The sequence below is a fragment of the Aphelocoma coerulescens genome, chromosome 8, assembly GCF_041296385.1.
Source record: "Aphelocoma coerulescens isolate FSJ_1873_10779 chromosome 8, UR_Acoe_1.0, whole genome shotgun sequence".
NCBI classification, from domain to species: domain Eukaryota; kingdom Metazoa; phylum Chordata; class Aves; order Passeriformes; family Corvidae; genus Aphelocoma; species Aphelocoma coerulescens.
In genome coordinates this window covers 20267072-20285922 of record NC_091022.1, presented here as the reverse complement: position 1 = coordinate 20285922, position 18851 = coordinate 20267072, and positions in this window count along the sequence as shown.

The following is an 18851-nucleotide window of genomic DNA, read 5'->3' as shown; positions in this document are numbered from 1 at the left end:
CAATGACTTCTAACATTTTCCAAAGACTTAGAGGGAGTTGGTTTTTTTCTCTTCTGTGCTTACTTTCTACTTCTTTGTTCAAAGTGAGACTTTTTTGACACTATGTGCACTGACAACTTTGTCTAATTCTGTATTACTTGGTATCTACATTTTTCCCAGCCCTGCATAACTAACTCTTCATTTTCAACATGCAAGTAACAATGGGATAATCCATCTACGATAAAAATCTATACTCAGAGCCTCTCATAATTTGGCCCATTTTAATTCATCCCTATCTGGAACTTTTTCCTTAACTCTGAAGTTGTCTTTCTTGGACTGAATGTTTAAGCAAATATAAGAAGATTAATTTTCATCAATGCTGCATTTGATGTTTACTTGGAGAAACATGACTCGAGCAGGAAGATAATTGTGTTCTTATCTAAACTCTGTACATTATTCTTTGATACTGAAAGTGTGTGGGAGAGAAAAAAGGCACTGCTGCCCTAACCAGTTTTGGTTTGGCTTTAGTTTGTTGGGGGGTTTTGGGTTCAGGTTTTTTTGTTTTTCTTTTTTTATTAGGCATTTCTCACCATGCTGCTTTCTATTCTTAAGTTGTCCACTAAGCATCTCTGGTAATAGCATGCAGTGATACTAGCTATATATGTAATTTTGTGATGAAAATAAAAGCAAAGTATTCTAATTCTCTTCAAATGGAAGAAACAGAAATAAAACAAAACAGCACGAAACAATACAAAACCAAACAAAAAACCCAAACCCCTCTATGGTGAGGCTGAGCAGGCTGAGTATAATATTGAGCTAAACCCAAAATCTCTAAGGCTGAAACAGATTTCCTGCTTTTAGATACCAAGGGGCCTGCTCAAATGATTCCAAGCACAATAGTTGGTCATAATTTGGAGCATCTGAATTGCTTTAACAAGCCAAAAAGCAGAGATGTCCAAGCAGATGTGTTGCATCTGAACAGTGTATTATTTCTGCTATTTTAAAACAGATGCATTAAAAACATAACTAGTAAAATACTCTGATTTTTTTTCCCTAAATGCTTCCAGTCACACATGTGCTTATTTCTTCTTAAAGGACTCTCCAAAGAATAGTGTAATTAGCTCTATATTGAAATAACTCATCTGTGTAACCCATTGTTTAGGAATATAGAATAATTTTAAGATCCTTCTATTCAAACGTTTCACTTTCTTTACTTCTGGTCAGTATGCACACCTCTAGAGTTTGTTTCACCCCTCACTTGGCCTCATTTAAACTTCACAAAGTGTTAATTTAACAACTCATTAAAATTAAGTCATTGCTAGAGAGAGGAAGTATGTGGAGTACTGTGAATTATACACCAGAGTTCTTTGAAGTGATTTCTCTTCTATTCAGTTTTGAAAATATCTGATTCCACGCCCAGTTTCAGGGTCCATTGCACCTTTGCTTTTGACTTTAAAAATCTCTTGCCTGCGAAGAGTAATTAAAAGTAGCAGTTGCTCTTTGATGGACTCTAGAATTTTCATAGTTGCTTTCTCCATTGTTTTAGTTTTGTTTATCACCTCATGGATCCCAAAATCTATTGCAGTCCAAGGCACAGAAAATATTGAAAAGTACTAACTATAGTTCAGAAGATACTCACATATATATAATGTAAGCAGGTGAGAAATACATAATTTTTTATGAGTGATGGGCACATATAAAAAGGGGGCAGAAAGTATCTGGTCTAAAGAATTAATGAGCTAAGAAAGGATGTCCTAATGAGCAGATCATTAGCTGAATGTCTGGCTCCAACTCTCCCTCCACCACAGTCCCTGTTATGTGTCTGACTCTCACAGATTTCAAAGGGAATTGGCTACCTAAATACCATGGCAGACATGGGTGTGAGTCTTTCTTTTTCTCAATTATTGAGCTATAAAATGGGGATAATTGTACTTCCCTTGCTTCTCGTACAGTTACACTTGTGCATTGTATGGATGAGTAGAGTGGAGAACTGCTCAGATACTACAGTAACAGGAGCTGTAAAAAAAAAAAAAAAGCCTAAAATAGGAAGAAGACTGTAAGAATAGATTATCAAAGTCTGGTGAAATGGAAAATGACGGTGAGGGACTGACATGGATCTGGGAAGAAGGTCTGGATAGGCTAATGGATATAAATTACAGAAGCTCCTGTGATTTTGAAAAATCAGACAACTTGGGAATGCATCTGAACTTCTGGTTTCTTATCCAAAATGAGTCCCAAACTGCTACCATAATACAGAAGCTTTTCTCTGCCTACTGCTACTTTTACTAAATAGATGCTTGCATCTATAATACTGCTTTTTATGCTACATCAGCACATTCAAGTACAGAATCATATTACAACAATAAATTCGTATTAAAGGATCACATTCTAAACTGAAAACATTATTACTGTAATTTCTTTCTATCTCAGAATCTTTTGCATGTGAAAGTATTCGAATAAATGTGTATATTTGTGCATAAAGGAGACATTTGTGAGAGACAGAGAATGTTTCCTCTGCATTATGTGCAAAGAGAGGAATTCATCCTTCAGCTGTAATAGATTTCCATTCTTACACATAATCAGCATTTTGTGCACATATTTGAAATTAATTTTTAAGCATATGTCTCAGCTTGTAAAGTTGCAGGAACAGAGTTTGCACTTCTATATCAAAATTAAAATGTGTTTAATATGGGGAAAATATTTTCATCAGGTTTAGATGAATGAACATTTCTCTGTCTATTCACAGTAACTGGCTAATATATTTGTAATGCAGCACATACAAAAAAAAAAAAAAGTTTGGGTGGTGTGCTTCATTGATATCATACACAAGGTGAGAGTGAGGGTTCCTTATGGTCAAACAAGTGTGAGATGGCTTGAAAGTGGTTTCCTTTGGGCAGATGTTCAAAATCCTTGGAAATGTTTTCAAGCAGGCTTACCAAAGCAGAGCAACTTCTCTGCTACAGCTTTATTTTAGAGGAAGGTTTTTGGCTGTAAGTTGTGTGATTCTGAAGGAAGAAATCCAAAGAATAAAGTGTAATAAGACACAGGGCAAATTTCAAAACAAATTCAGGCCCCATGCAAGGACTTCGTTTTGGTTTGATATATGAACCTGACAGGGCGGTATAGTCATCTATGATGACCACAACACATACAAAGGACTACAGAGATACCTCAGTTTTAGAGAGGGTGCCCCACATCTTCCATTCATAGCTTATTTCTGGTGAAATTGAGAAGGCAGAATGATTTACCTACACTTCCGTTGTCCCTCTAGTTCACCCTTGAGGAGTGGGATGGGGGACATTAGCACATGATCTATGCTCAAGCTTCCCCCATGTATTGTGCATTTCCCTTTATAAAGTTGAAAATACAGGGCCTGAAATAACTCGGCCTTAAAACGTTTGTCTTTATGTTTAATTTCCAGTACATACATGATATTTTTGGTCTACTACTACCAGCAAAAAGATACAGTGCAAAATCAGCCCAAAATTGTGTTATACGTTCTCTTCCGAATTCAGTCATTTATGGGTTGTGAGAAATATGGCAATCTGTTTTAAAGGACTTCATGAGGTGTTGTGGATTTAACAGCAGAGGGGTTTACATCTAAAGAACAGAGAAGCATTAACCAATATCTCCATGTTCTTCTGTGGATTTCACAAGATCATGCATGGCAATTTGTCATTGAGGCATGTCATCCATCAAGCATTACCATTGTATTGTTTTCACTATTAAAATAAGAGTTTCCAGCTCCAATTTACAATCTAAAACAATTCACAAAGCAACAGTGCTTTGTACCATAAAAATAGATGCCAGAGATAATTGGGCAAGGTGGTGTCATGTCACATGTGTGCAATTCATTAATTAACTGCTTGAAACGGCCATAAAATAATAGCCATGTCATCAAGATGAAACTACAAAACTGCAAATAAAATAAAAGTGCAGTAAGAAAGAAAACAGAGCAGCTGTTATTAAAATATCTTCAAGTTACTGTTCATTTTTACTACCCACTTCTCTGGTCTTTCTGGTGCCAAGCCCAAACCTAAACTGGTACCCCAAAGACCTTTACTTTATATTACTTCTGGCAAGGCCTGTCTCCTCTGTGCAGAATGCAGAATCAATTTTAATTTACACTATCATATTTTAAGTGCACAGTGATCCTGACCTGCAACTGTGCCAAGTTTACACCTGCAGATAATGAAAGATGTGCCAGAGTGTTGATGGACAACATTTACCAAGTGTGACAAAGTCTGGGAGTTTATTCTTTTGAGGTTCTTTCCCCGCAGTCAGGTTTTTTTTTTTTTTTGCAAAACAGCTGAAAAGTTTTCTTGCCTGTAGGTTCTGTTTGTGTCACATTCTTCTACCTTTAAAATGTCCCAAGGAAGAAAATCTAAGGTCTCTACAGCCTGGTTTTGCACTCCTGATGCTAAATGGTGAAACTACTGAACATACAGCAGCCTAAGGGCTGCTGTGAAAGTGCAGAGGCAGCAAAACCCCACAATGACTTGGGTCTGTGTCTCTCACATCTCAATACCCCAGTCACAGATCCTGATATAATCCCTCTTTTTGTTAGCAAGGTTAATTGTTGATTAAACTCTGTACTCTGAAATGATCCCTCCCACCTCAGGAGTCCGTGTTTGTCAAGTTCAATCTTTGGTGTACTATTTACAGAAGTTTACCAGCTGCTTTAAAGGGAACAGATGGAGTCAGAATTTATGAAGAAGACCTAATTTTTAATAAGCTTTGCTTGCATAATATAGACTTTTAAAAACATTATAAACAGACATTAAAGACAGAATACAGACAAATCCTAAGAGCTAAACATGCTCATAAATTCCAAACTAACACAGAGATTGTTTCTAATTCTGTAGCATAACTGATAGTGTTTGGGAGCAGGAGAACTCACCCAGGACATTTGAAAGATTTTGGATACAGGCACTGATTTTGCTGCAGTCTGCTCTGTCCAGGACTGCCCTGAGGAAGGAGCAGTCTGGTGCTTCACATCACCAGAACTTTTAGCAGTTGGTCATAAAGAGTAAGTGCAGTGACATTGGTGGACTTTGTCAGTATAAAACACCACAAAGTAACACTACAAAAGAGGAATCAGTACCCCCAGCCTATGTAGTGGTTTCTGATCTCGACTTCATATCATGTTTCTCTTTGCCAGAAAATTCTTACAAAATACTATGTCCGTCTAATCAAAGGTTTGAGGCATGTATGAGGCTTTAAGCATGAAGAACTCAATTTAAAAAAAAAAAAAAAATCACTATTAACTTGAATTATTTGGATTAACAGAAGGGAAACCAATCTAAAGTGACACATGATGATCTGAGAGTGATTATGCAGTACATGTAAGGGAAAAGTAGATAAGTGGGCTGTTAGAATTATTAAATGTATTACTAAATGAGACCTGGCACTCTGTGATGAAAATGAGACTATCTGGGTAAGCAACAATGATGAATTTCCCAGACTTACACCATACTTTAGCCTGTTTGATCTCTTTTTAGCTTTAAATTTAGCTTTGCAAAGTAATGCTTCATGAGGCAACCCATCATACCATTATTGAATATTTGGAAGAAAAAAAGTACTCTTAATAGGAGCCAAGGTTTTTCAGTGATTGTTCATGAGCTTAAAGAGATGAAATATTTCCTTGTCAGTGCTTATTCCACACCTGACATTTCTCATATTTGATCAGTTAATGGTTATTGCCCACTATGCTACTTTAAAAGGTCAGGTAAAAAAGGGTTGTTAAGTCTCCTTCAATGAAACACATACTGGGAAAACCTATTTGTATCTATATATCTCTCTTTTGAGAGGCATAGATATCAATATTAGCACTTATCAAGAACATATTTAAGATAATAGTAGCAACATGTCTGGATGCTCTCCAAACAAAGATCTATGAAGCAAGATACCACATGTAATATTTTGCTCTAAGTCACTTGAGTTAGATTAAGGTACCGAATTCAATGAAATATATTTCTTTTGAACTCATCCACTGTGTAGCAGCTGTTATATCCAGGCTATTTCTAATAAAAAGAGAGAAGAAAAGGCTTTTCTAAAATTACAGATTTTTTCCAAGAGACAGTTGTTAAATATGTTCGGTGGCTTTCCAGGAGTAAAGAAAAAACATAAAGATTTGAACATTCAAGAATATTAATGAAAAGCATGTATTTTTTTCTGGAAAATCTTTTAAACCATTTTAAAGAAAGGAATATGCAGATAATTCCTCATACAGCTTTGAGAGATTTTGTTCATTCTTGTTGGTGCTGTTGTTCATGTGTATGCTGCATTTTGTTCTAAAATTAACACAATGCATATATTTTAAAGGATTACTTTGGCATATATGAAAAAGATGCTAAGTTCTTCAGAGTTCTCAAATCTATACGAGTGCTGAGAGCCATTCTGTCCCAGTGCCTTCTTCCCAGAACCTTGAGAAGAGAAGATGCTCAAAACTTTTGGAACCAAGTGAGTAAGCACATTAACTCTCACAGTTCAACTACCTTCCATGCAAGTAATCTATCACATTCCTTTATAAACTAGCTATTTCCATTCACAAATACATTCCCATTAAGTGGTCAAAGAACTTTTTACTAGTCCCAGAAATACATCAGAAAAGCATTTTGCTCTCACCTCCAGCTTCTTCACAATTTTCTAAGTAGCCCAAATTGACTAGATTTCCTTGTGGTTTGGCAAAATAGCTGTCCTAGTCTGGGCCCAGAAGACCCAGTATTGCATTTAATTCTTCGTTCTCATCAGAGTGGATTTAAATCAGCTGTGAAATAAGGACTGAAGCAACTGTTAAAACACTCCAACAACCATATTGAATATTGACTGTCTAAACAAGAAATAAAACACTCCAACAACCATATTGAATATTGACTGTCTAAACAAGAAATACAGCACCTGTTGTTCAGGTAGGTGAAACACCAGAGTCTTTTGTGAAGCACAGAGCAGGATAACTCATGTCATCCTCTGATGTCAATGAGGAGTTTTTCAGCAAGTCATCCTCTTTGTAGATCATATCAGATCCCTCCTGTTCATAGCTCACTTCCTGATGCCCTTTCCAGAGGGAAGCTTGATTTGATTACCATCTTTTGGAGTCCATTTCAATCACAGGGTTCACTGCTAAATATTGGCATTGTATGAAAACCCTCTCGTGTTGTTGCTGTTGTTATTCCCATGAGGATCTGAAGTATATTGACTTAAATGATTCTTAACTGTGACTGCACTACATGTTAAACTGGTAGAGTATAACCTTTCTCAGATTTCTGAACGTTTTACCCAGGTAGGATTTTAGCCTACATCTCCTACCAAAAATAGTGCATAGGAAGTGTAAAAACTTGCCAGCATTCAGAGAACATGGAATTATAACAGTATTTTGCAAGCTCTTCATTCAGCAGAATATGCATGTACATTATGGGGTTTTTGTTGTAGTTTCCCAGCTGAGACATCAATTCCTTTAAACTGCAGACAGACCTTTATTTTATAAGTATAAATAAGATGGTAAATTTTCATATCACATGAGAAATTTTGCATGTGTGTTCTGCTACATACATATATAGATGACATGCACTGCTAACCTCTGGGTGCTTCTGGAGAGAGCAAATGGCTATCATTTTGCATTATTAGTATTAAGAGAACTGATTTTCAGAAGTAAATTTGAAGAAAAAAAGTCCAAGAAGTCGATTTGTAGTATTAGCACAATTTTATTATACTTCATTATTTCATATCTCTTCATGATGTCTCCTCCCTTCTACCTCCTTGCTCAACTAAATAGGTGCAATTGTTCTAATCTCTTCTTGTAAGAAACCTTTTCTTTTAGCTCTTCTTCTCTGGTATTTTTCTTGCTATATCCATTTTAAAGATAGGGTAACCAAAGGCAAACATAACAGTGGAGGTAAGTACCTTCATTTTATATACTGGCATGTGTAATGGTTTTAAGGTTCACACAGGATGTAAGTCACACATTTCCTATTGTTGATTTTTCAAAATTCAGTCACTTCAGGACTTCAGATGTTCAGAAAGTGTAGAGGTAATGGATTATCCCCAGCTCTACCAAAGGGCTTACTGAAAGATAGATAAATCATGATCAACAGAAACAGATTTGGTCTATCTGGCTCTCTTTTATTTTTTGTTTTTCCAGATGAATTTGCATAGAGCATTTAGCACCTTATGATATATGTCTAAATGCTAAAAAAAACCCCCACAAGTCATGTGAGGCAACAAATATCAGATATCTACTATAATTGCTGGTTTATTTGAAATATATTAATCTGAAAAGGAAATTTTGCTTCCATCAGTTTCTTTTGCTGATGTAGGGCTTGCTTCCATTGCACAGTGAAGCATAGTACAAAGACACGTGAATCAACACCAGCCTGCCCCAACCTACATGAACAACTCACTGTTGTGCAGCTTACTACAACTTTGAGAAAGCAACCACCATTCAGAAATAGCTTTATTTTCTGGCTAGGTCTTACTGACCCACATGCAGGACATACTGACAAAGTGAAATTTTCTAATTCTGGCCCTCAGACATTCACCACACACTTCTCACTTAAATATGCATCATTGCAAGGAGTTCTGACTCAGGGCCACAGGTCAGGTACTGAACATGTTTCACTCTACTGTAACACCTCAGTGTTGAAAATCAGTGTACCTCCAACTTTTTCTGCCCTCCTCTAAATCCTTCTCCAAATCTTCATACTACAACATGCTCTGATATCTCCCAAGAGGCTGTGCTTGAGGTGACAAGCCCTGGAAGCCCAGCTGTCCTACACTGCACTTCCATGATGCATTAGCACAACCTGCTTTCTGAACAGGGAATGAAGCAAGTATTAGGGGAACCAGTTTTATTTAGTCCTTATTCTGTATCTGGTCCTACAAGCACAGGCAAGAATGTCCTAGGTCCAGGAAAGGACCCAGGTCTTACTGAAACCAAAGGCAAGTTTTTTTATCCTGGAAATATTAGTAATGGTTCACTGAAAGGCTGAATACAATGCATATGGCACAAAGCTCCCATAAAATACTACTCATAATTAACATCATGTGAAATATGTTGCAGTTAAAAAGATTTCACAGGGAAGTATCCAAATCCAATCATACACTGAGATAGCAGGAAAAAAAACCATTGTGACGTTTGCTCAAATCCTGGATCTAGAGTCACGTATGGAGTGATTCTGTGCAGCAAGAATTTCTCACCTCTTTCTCTGTATCTCTTAACCACACAGACCACAGCCTAATTCCAAATCAAAGGATTGTCTTGACATGATGTGCCACCTTCTTTTTTTTGTTGTTTTTGTAAATCTTTCAGCATACACAACATTCCTTAGACAATTAATAACCATCTAAATCTTCACCTCAGCCTCTGTGGGTGATCAGATTTGTTCACATTAATCTGTATTTCTGTCCAGATTCCGTCTCAAATTCCCTGTGCTTGTTCTGTCAACTTCTGTTTACAATTTGAGCCCATACATCACCCTGTACTATTCTTCTTGGTTCACATTGAATGATGATCTCAGCATCACATTCTTCTAGCCCAGCTCTTTTTATCCAGTGCAAAGCAAAACAAGACAAAAATCCCCTTTCTTCTTCTAGGACTGTGAAAAAAGAACTGATACAACGGTTGGTGCTATATTTTGTGTTTTGTGGAAAAAATATTTTGTGGAAAACATGAAGAAAATGGGTGCTTGTCAAAGCTTTTGAGTAGCAGGCTATCTGTTACACTTTCAAAAATAATCCTGATTTACAGAAGTGAGGAAAATATCTGTTATTTTTAAGTGAGTTGTATTAAAAAATCCACTGGATAAGTGGTCAGCACAAACCGAATGGGGTAGAATGGCTGCCTGAGACCTCATGGCACATAAAGAGGGATGTAAAAAGGTGGCTGTAGTAGTTTGTGATCTAGTTCAAAAGTTCAGTCTTCTGCCTTGTTCAAATGAAAGAAATTCTCTGTGTTCCTTGTCTCATCCCTACTCACAGCTGAGCACACCTTCTGGAAAGGATGCCACTTGTAAGTGTATTAAAATCTAGTTTATAGAAACACAGTGCACAGGGTTGTTTGACATTAATTAGATCTACCCAATCCTCACATGGAGGCCAATTTGGCACAAATAAAATTTGTGCACTTTTCACATGCAAGGCTGGAATTTTACATCAAGCTGATAAAAACAACATTCACTAATTAGCAGCTTCTGCATTGTTACCTCCAAGATAAAAGTTGCCAGGTGCCCACCCTCCTGCCTCAAATTGCTCCTAGGCAGGCTGTGTTACAAGCAACATAAAAACAAAACCTCCCTCCAAATTGCTCCGAGATGACTTGTACCTAGAGCTCAGCAAAACTGCCAGTTTAGACTACAGGGAATCTCCATCTATGACACCCTCATCACTTTTTCCTTGCAGAAAATCCTCTAAATTAAATCAGAAAGTGAGAAAACGTGCATATGAACTAAAGCTTAACTAGCCAGTTTTATTTTAAGTGCAAAGTAATGGCACTGTAAAGGACAGAACAGCTGTAAAACAGTTTCAGATTATTACACTTTACATAAAAGAAAACAAATCAGAAAGAACAAAGTTAATTAGTTTGCAAAGAGAAAGGCTTGTTAGTTGCTCAATAAACATTCCATGAAATAAAATTCACTCAGACCTTTTGACTTACCATATCAAACAAAATGCAAGAACTACGATAATTAGCAAGAGATTCTGAATGTAGTGATATCATGTGTGTTATTAGCCCATCATTTCATAACCCTTCACTCAATAATTTTTTTATTTTCCTTTAATGGTCACATTATGTTGAGTCCTGAAAATCTCCCTGGAGAAAAGGCATGCACAAAATATTGCATAGAAAAGACAAAAATGGGAGTAATATAAAGGTCACTGTTTTTTCTCCATTTTAATTGTCATCTACTTGTGGGAGCAGAGGCATGCTACTTTTTATGATAACTCTGTAGCAGCTGCACAATGGTAGTCTGTGACTGGCATTTTTTAGATGTGATGGCCATCACCATCAAGTCACACAGAGATGCTGTGACAAATCCAGACATGACCAGAAAGCTGCACTTCCTCACAGTCACTGCTCATGTACACCAGCATCAACCACATTCCTTTCCTAACAAAACAAAGCAAAAGGCATCTAAGGAATATACTCACCCAGCAGAGACTACAGGCAGAAATAAAGGCATAAAAAGTTCAAACAAATGCAGATACTTCAAAGGAAAATTCTATTTCATGATTCAATACCTTATGCAGATATCTTTACCAGGCATCTTTTTAACAGATTAACTATTCTGACAAAGATGGGGAAATTCTGTATTTCTTCCTAACATGTTATCAAAACATAACTGTGTTTCACCATATATAGCAATTTCACTGTCCTTTGGAAAAGGAGAAAAAACCAAACCAAAGAAATAGTCATGGTGGAAAAGAGCTTGTTATGGGTATACACAAATGTTGATTTCTCTCAATCCAGAAATAGTTCTAAGAAACTAGAAATAAATATCAAGGTAAATGGGTTTCTGTAAAATAGAAGAGTCCATCATCACAGAGGATATTCTGCTCTTCACTGAAGTGTCTCTTCCTGGACATGCTAATCCTTATAGAATACACCAACATATTGCATGTAAGTCTTTTGCAAGAATTAGAAATAATTGTCATTTTTCTATTTCATTACATTAATATATTTTTTGATTTCTCACAGTTATAAGTGTATTAAAGCTTATCATTTTTAAATGGTAATAAGATTAATTAGATTAATTAATAAGATCATTGGTGTTATGAGGAATTTTTAAAATATCGGTAGCTCCATGAAAAATCTTTAAAACTCTCAATATTTAATACAGTTTAAAATACTTCCAATTCCAAAAGTATTATTTGTATTAATAATTTATCTCAGTCAAAAGCAAAGAATAATACAGGATTATGTTAGCAGTTTCTTTTCATAAGAAACTACCAGGTAAGCCTAGACCAAAATTATTTTACCAAAAATGGTTTCTTAAAATGTCTCAGAAAAAAAATCATAGAGAAAATAGTTTGTCTTTTTCAATAGGCTTTTACTTCAAGGGCAATTCTGAAGGCTCGAAAGTTTTAGGTCATTCCCTTACAAGACATACTTTATCCTAATGAAGGTTAAATTAGCTATATTCAAAGTTTTACCTGAAAAGAATGTTCTTTGCAGCCTTACACAAAGCTAGGTGTCTGCAGCTCTAACAAGGCAAGTGAATGAGGACTTGGGCCCTTTCATGGTTACCAGGGAAAGAGGATATTTTCCCAGGGGATTTCTATGGTCTTGCCCTAACAACCAGACGATGAATGTGCTATTAGCTGTGACTCACATGTGTCCTACACATACCAAGCTATGCCAGCTGTTTTATACCTCTGGAAACTGAAAAATGTCTAGATATAGTTACCTACTCTCCTCCCTTGCAATTCTCTAAATGTGTTTTAAAATGTGTACATTTGCATACGTGTATATCTATTGCAAATGTACATATGTAATAATGCCTCTGTACTACTGATTCAGCTATTCAGAGATGGAAAACAGTTGACCAAATAATTTATATACATATTTATAGGTATGAATTACAGAGGAATGGATGGATAGGCGGGCAGGTGGATTTGTGAATTGATGGGCAAAGTGTACATTTCTATGAGTAAACAAAATAATGTTGAATAGCATTCTTAAGGAAAAAATAGAAGAAACTAACTGAATATTGCCTATCTTCAACCAATAATAAAAACATTAAATGAAGTAATCACTACAAAAGCAGTGCAAATAACATCAACAACAATAATAGTAGCGATAATTATATTTTTAACTTAAAAATCCGTGATCTCAGGTGATTAGAAGCCTAGCAGATCTCAATTAATCCAGAATCATAGCTGTACTTCGCTCCACTGCACTTTCATTCCTTACTGTTGCATGAGGGAACTTGGGTTTGATTTTCAACACTTGACCCAACAAACTTCCCAGAGAGAAAGCCATTCCATCAATATGGAAGAAATACAATAAAGCCAAGAAAGAAGATGGATGATCTGTCAAGCAATGAGAGTCTTTTATCCTTTGGGAGAGTGTACCCCTTCCACAGTACTCTCCATCCATCCCTGATCAGGATGGTGGTGTCTGGGTCACTTGAATCCAGTGTTATTTAATATAAAGAATAATAATGGGTATTAATCTCATGTGATTAATGCATATGAAATCTCACATCATATTTATTAAGAGTGCAAATCATGAATTTCTGGCTTAATAAGAATGATTAATTGAATCAAGTGTTTAATTTCCTCTCTTCAAATCGTATCTTGATGATTCATGAATTCCATAGCAAAGTCATTTACATTATCATACCATCAAGAAACATAGTTGTTAGGAAGATCAGACTGGGAGGTGGAATACTTAAATTTCAAAAGACCATATTTTGTTCAAATGCAGGGAACATGTAACAGGCACAGTGAGCTGACCAAGACAAAACATCTGATTGTATCAGAAAAACAATATCACTTGAATTTTCTGCCATGTGAAAGTATGGCTTTTTCAAACCACTTTGATGCTGAATTGAAGTCTCCTCAGTCTTGTGCTGTGCACATCAGGAAGTTTAAAATGTTAAATGATATCTGAAACTACCCTAGAAACTCAAGTTGCTTATTAAAGGTTTTTGTTGGGATTTTTTTTTCCCATGTTTGAAAAACTTCTTTGTTTCGCTAAGGGTAAATCTCTTGTGTTTTGTAATGTTGTTATTGAACAAGTTTAATGATTTGCTGAGGACCTCATCTAGCAGCATTACCAAGCAACATGAGATTAAAAACGTATGGTGATATAGGCTCTTCTAGAATAAATGAAAATATTTTATTCAGCTACCAAGAAGGGTCTCCTGAGATCAAATTAGAAGCTAGCTGTGAAGGGAGATGTTTAGGCATGCTCTGGAATTATTTATCAGCATTTTCTGCTTGTGTGAGAATAATCAGACATTAAGTTTAAATTAAACAAAGGAGAAAGAAAACAAGTTTTTTTAAGTAATTTGACTGCTAATGATATTTCTGAATTATTCTCAGTTTAATAGTTTAAGTAATTTGCAATGATAATAATTGTCCCTGCTAAAGCTCCGATAGTGTCAATTCTATCCTTGCTGAAATGAACTTTCTCCAAGACCTTCATATGGACAAGCAATTGCAAATTTATTGTGGGCTTTGTTAATCATAAATTTGTTTTCTTCTTGACATTTCTTGTAATTTAATTTAATTTAATTGCATTCATCAACAACTCGAGAAACTGACTTAAAAGTCCATTAAAAAGAATAAATGTTTCAGGGTTTTGTATTGCACTTGTTTATTTATAATGGGTCTGTACTTCCAGATAGAACAGAGGATGTTTAATTATTACTTTTTAACAATAATGTGTGTTTTCCTCATACTCTTTCAAGATAAATTTTCTTTAAATTCTTCTCACCCAGCAAGAAACTGCTATTGCGATTTTTTTACTCAGATGCTATAATCTGGTTTGCAAAATATTTGGAAAATTATGAATATGTTTAAATGGAATACCCAGGTGGCTAAACTTACATATTGTTAAGCCTGTAAGACAAACCAGAAGAGAGGACAGTTTGTCCCTAAAGGAAAATAATACTGTAATACATGCCACAGATACTCATCATGAGTGAAATGTAACTCCATGAAAAATCTTCTTGTAACTACTTGCAAAGAAAATCTCACACCACACATGTCCAGAGAGTGCAGAGCTATCTCAGAGTTGTAGTTTGCTGGTATTGTCAGGCACAGCACTATTAAAATTATATTTGTTTGAGCTTCTCAGGGAGTTTCTCTTGTCAGGTTTTGCTGATTTGTCCAGTCAAGACATATCTTAGGATTGTGCTAACTCCTGTAAGGCTGAAACAGCCTGGTCACATCTGGCTGGCAATAGCAAGCCCTGTTGAGGGTCCCCGAGAGGTAAGTACAATTCCTCTGGCTGCAGGAGTGTGAGATGATTTACCACTGCTCCTTTTGTCCTCTGCAGCAATTGATTAACACATGTTCTTGTTATGTGCCCTTTTTTTTGGCTGTAACAGCCATTCAGGTCACATAGAGATGCAAAATTTGGTTAAGTGTTTGCAAACAGCAGCAAAGGAGCTATCTCTGATATATGTAAATATTGCATGGTATGAGTGATTTCTTACACAGTTTCTAATCTCACTGTTATATTGCTATACTGTATTTTTGGTTCTGGCTTAGATGGAATTAACTCATGGGTTAGAATGGGCCATGTGCTCCAACAGAATGAAGAGACTGTTCTTGATCCCAAAAACTTCCAGTCTGACACTGGTCAAGAAATCAGAAAGATGTAAGCTTACTTCGTAAAGTAATGTGCTATCAGAAGTTGTATCATATCTTCAGTGCCTTTTTCTTGAGGGATTTCAGTCCCTATTGCATGTCCACTGCTAACTTAAAACCATCTGAAAATGAAAGTATGTACTGGAAAAACTAACGGTCCCTAAAAACTAACGGCACACACTAATATAACACAGTGAACAGACTCTCATTTGTTCTTGAGCTCTCCATTTTATGAGGGAGAAAAAGAGAAACATTTCTTGGCTCAGCATCTCCTCCTCTACATTTCTGCCAAACTAAACGCTTGACAAGTGCAATTTTACAGCACATGCTTGATGTGAACATAATGTCACCATGTTTGGAATTACAAAAAAGAAAGTTACAAGGAAAAAAAAAAGGTCGCAAAAATGTTTTGGTTTCTTGGATGTCCTTTCAGTATTGTTCCTGCTCTCATTTCCTTTTCAGAATTTTGTGGAATAAATGCTGAATATCTCAGGAAAGTAAGGATGCTTTGTAGTTTCTGCCAGGAGTGCAGCAAGCTGGTAAAATTTGTGGGCTGCAGCAAAGGCAGAACAGGGTTCAGTGCAGCAATGCCTGGTGCTGCCACTCTTACAGATCCAGCAGGGATGTGAGGGGTGCCCCTCAGAATGTCCCTCTGACCTCTGTGGGTTCTCCTTGGAGCTATTAGATTCAGTCTACCTTCAACTGGAACATACTGGGAGGCCATGGGAAGACTTTATATTGCTGCCCAAGTTGTTCTTGCTGCCCAGAACTGACCCACTTTTGCATTACAGAACTGCCATTCTGGCACTTCTCACAAGCACCAGGCACAGGCCTCTGCATTACAGAAGTGCACGTTTTCAACAAAGAAAAGGGAAAGTCATATATATGACCTCAAAATTAAAGGTGAAGCAATAACTTTTAAAACTACAAGCCCTGCACATGTGTAGGGTGCTCTGCACTGTGGTTATGACTCATAAGACCTAGCTCAACCTTTTTATTTCAAATATTTCACTGTGATTATGAAAGAAAATATGCATTATAAAATAATGTGGTATGAAGTTTTCTCTTCACTGAACCCATGACCATTATATCCAGCCTCCTTTTAAGCATAAGTAGCTCCCATGAATACAAAGGTCAGAAAGGACTTGGCTCAAAACCTGACTCAAGCAAGTATACATTTATTTTCTTTCCTACTCCCTGTGGGGAGAAGAGGAGGAGGAAACAACACCACCACCAAAAAAACAAAAAACCAAAACAAAACTAACAAACAAACAAAAACCAAAAAAAAACAACCCAAAAAACAACAAACAAACAAGCAAAAAAAAGCCTTTATTGCCAGAGAAAGAAAATAAGAAAACCTGGAAGATTAAGCCTGCTATACAAGATTTGCCTCTGTGCTATTTACTAAATCCTCCCTTCTCAAGGGAAAGAATGATCTGATGCTATGCATGCTCCTACAAAGCCTTTCTAGAAAACACACCACATTCATTAGCTGTGCAGATATTGGTGAATGTATTTAATGAACCTTTTTCCTCAGATGAGATACTGAATAAAGAAAAACCTCTCGTGGAAGCTGCAATAAATTTGGCTGGAATAGCTTTGCTATTTTTTCTTGTTCAGTATGAGTGACTCTCATTCTCACCTCAGAATGTCAACTGACAAAAATTTGGTGGTCTCATCCTGTCTTCTCTCAACTTGACTGATACAACTTAATAAAACCTTCTTAACCAGCCTTCTCTGTTTCCCCATCTCCCCATTCCTGGAAGTGTCTGTATAAAACACTGCTGATTAAATTATCTCCAGCTATTCTGCTTCAATCATATCAAGTCATTTCTTGAATCTTTTTCTCAATTTCCCTTTTATTTTTTTTTAACAGTATCGAATTCAAGATAATATCCTGTTTGAAGTTCCACAAAACTTCATTATAAATCATACAATAAAGCTGTCTCTTCGGTTTCATGTCTGATTTTTTTTATTCTTTCTTCATTCCTGTTTGTTACAGCAATCTTTATTACATTCTCTAATGCCCCTTCTTGAGGCTACAGTGAACTAACTCATACTCTCCCCACACCCACCTTTTATCACCTTCTAATCCCTCCATAAAACTTATTTTCTCACAGAAGTTCCTATCTTGTTTTCCCTGAAAAATAATCTTGGCATGCCTTTCATTATTAGCACCTGTCTCTGTGAGGCTTTCCTCTAGGGCAAATGAGGGTTTCTCTATGCTCTATATATTTGCCATCATGTGGAAGTGATTGATGATAATAATTGTAGTTTTTACATACCTTAATTAACTGCCTTTTTGATGATGTTCTTAATTTGGTAACAATATAAATAAGACATTTCCTTCTCTATGGATTCATTGCTGCAATACTCATTATGAGTTTAACTCATTTATTAGACGCAGAGAGCTGTTTACAAGTTCTGTCACTTTACAAAACAAATAGTATGGAATTATGCTCAAAAAGCTCCAGCTCACAATAGAAATGAGATATTTACAGAAACATGGGTAACATATAACCCACAGTTTCTAGAGAAGCATATTACTAGAAGAGACCAGTGAAGGGAATAAGAGGGATTTCCAAGAGGTACCAGGCACTCACAAGTTTTTGTGTATCACTATCTGCTGACATCAAGGCTCCTTTGAAACCATTGGTTAGGGTACTAAATTCTACCATGATATGCTCAATTTAAGTGAAAGCAACCTGTGCCAGAAGTTCTCAGCTCAGTCTGTAAATAGGCTGGCAGTTAATAGCATGAACTTTGTATTATTGAACCTTGTATTATGTCTAACCCGTACTTGTTCTTGTTTCCTTCCACAAATCACAGTTTCCTATTAAAATAAATTGCCTTTACCTTCAAAACTACATGAAGCAATCTTATTTAAAAAAAAAAAAAACCAAAAAAAAAAACAACAGGAAATTTGGGGAAATGTATACTGCATTGCAAATTTGAAGCAAAGTTATGCTTACTGGTTGATTAGTATTTTTCATTTCTTTATCTCTCCTAATTTTACTTTCCCTGCCCTCTCACATAAGACAACATTTTCCCACTAGGATTCTTGATGATCAGACATGAGATTTCTATAATCAAAACAAAGGTGGAAGGAATTTCTCCTTTTTAACAACCTACATCCAGCCAAGAGGCAGCCAGACAATCTGGTGACCTAAGTTAATTCCCCAGTAGAAGGGCTGCTTCTTTATCCTCTGCCCATGGGGGACAGGGCAAAGCCTCATAATTGGAAAAACCAGAAACTTCAGGCATGTGGAAGAGGGACAGGTGAGAATGTAACCGATCATTATCTTCAGCCAGTAACTGGCAATCAGATGCTCCTGAAATACATCAGAAGAGTTTTCAGTAGCACAGGGCTTCCTGCTCAGGGGGAGCAGTGTAGGTTGTCTTCAGCCAGAAGAAAGTGATATACAACCACGTTTAACTCTGGTTTTGCTCTGCCAAATTTGCAACCTTTTACTTGTCTGTCAGAAGAAGACCCAATAAACCAAGTGAACATTTTACTTTTAGTCTTGCATAGATATGGCTTTTTAAAAGTTGAGTTA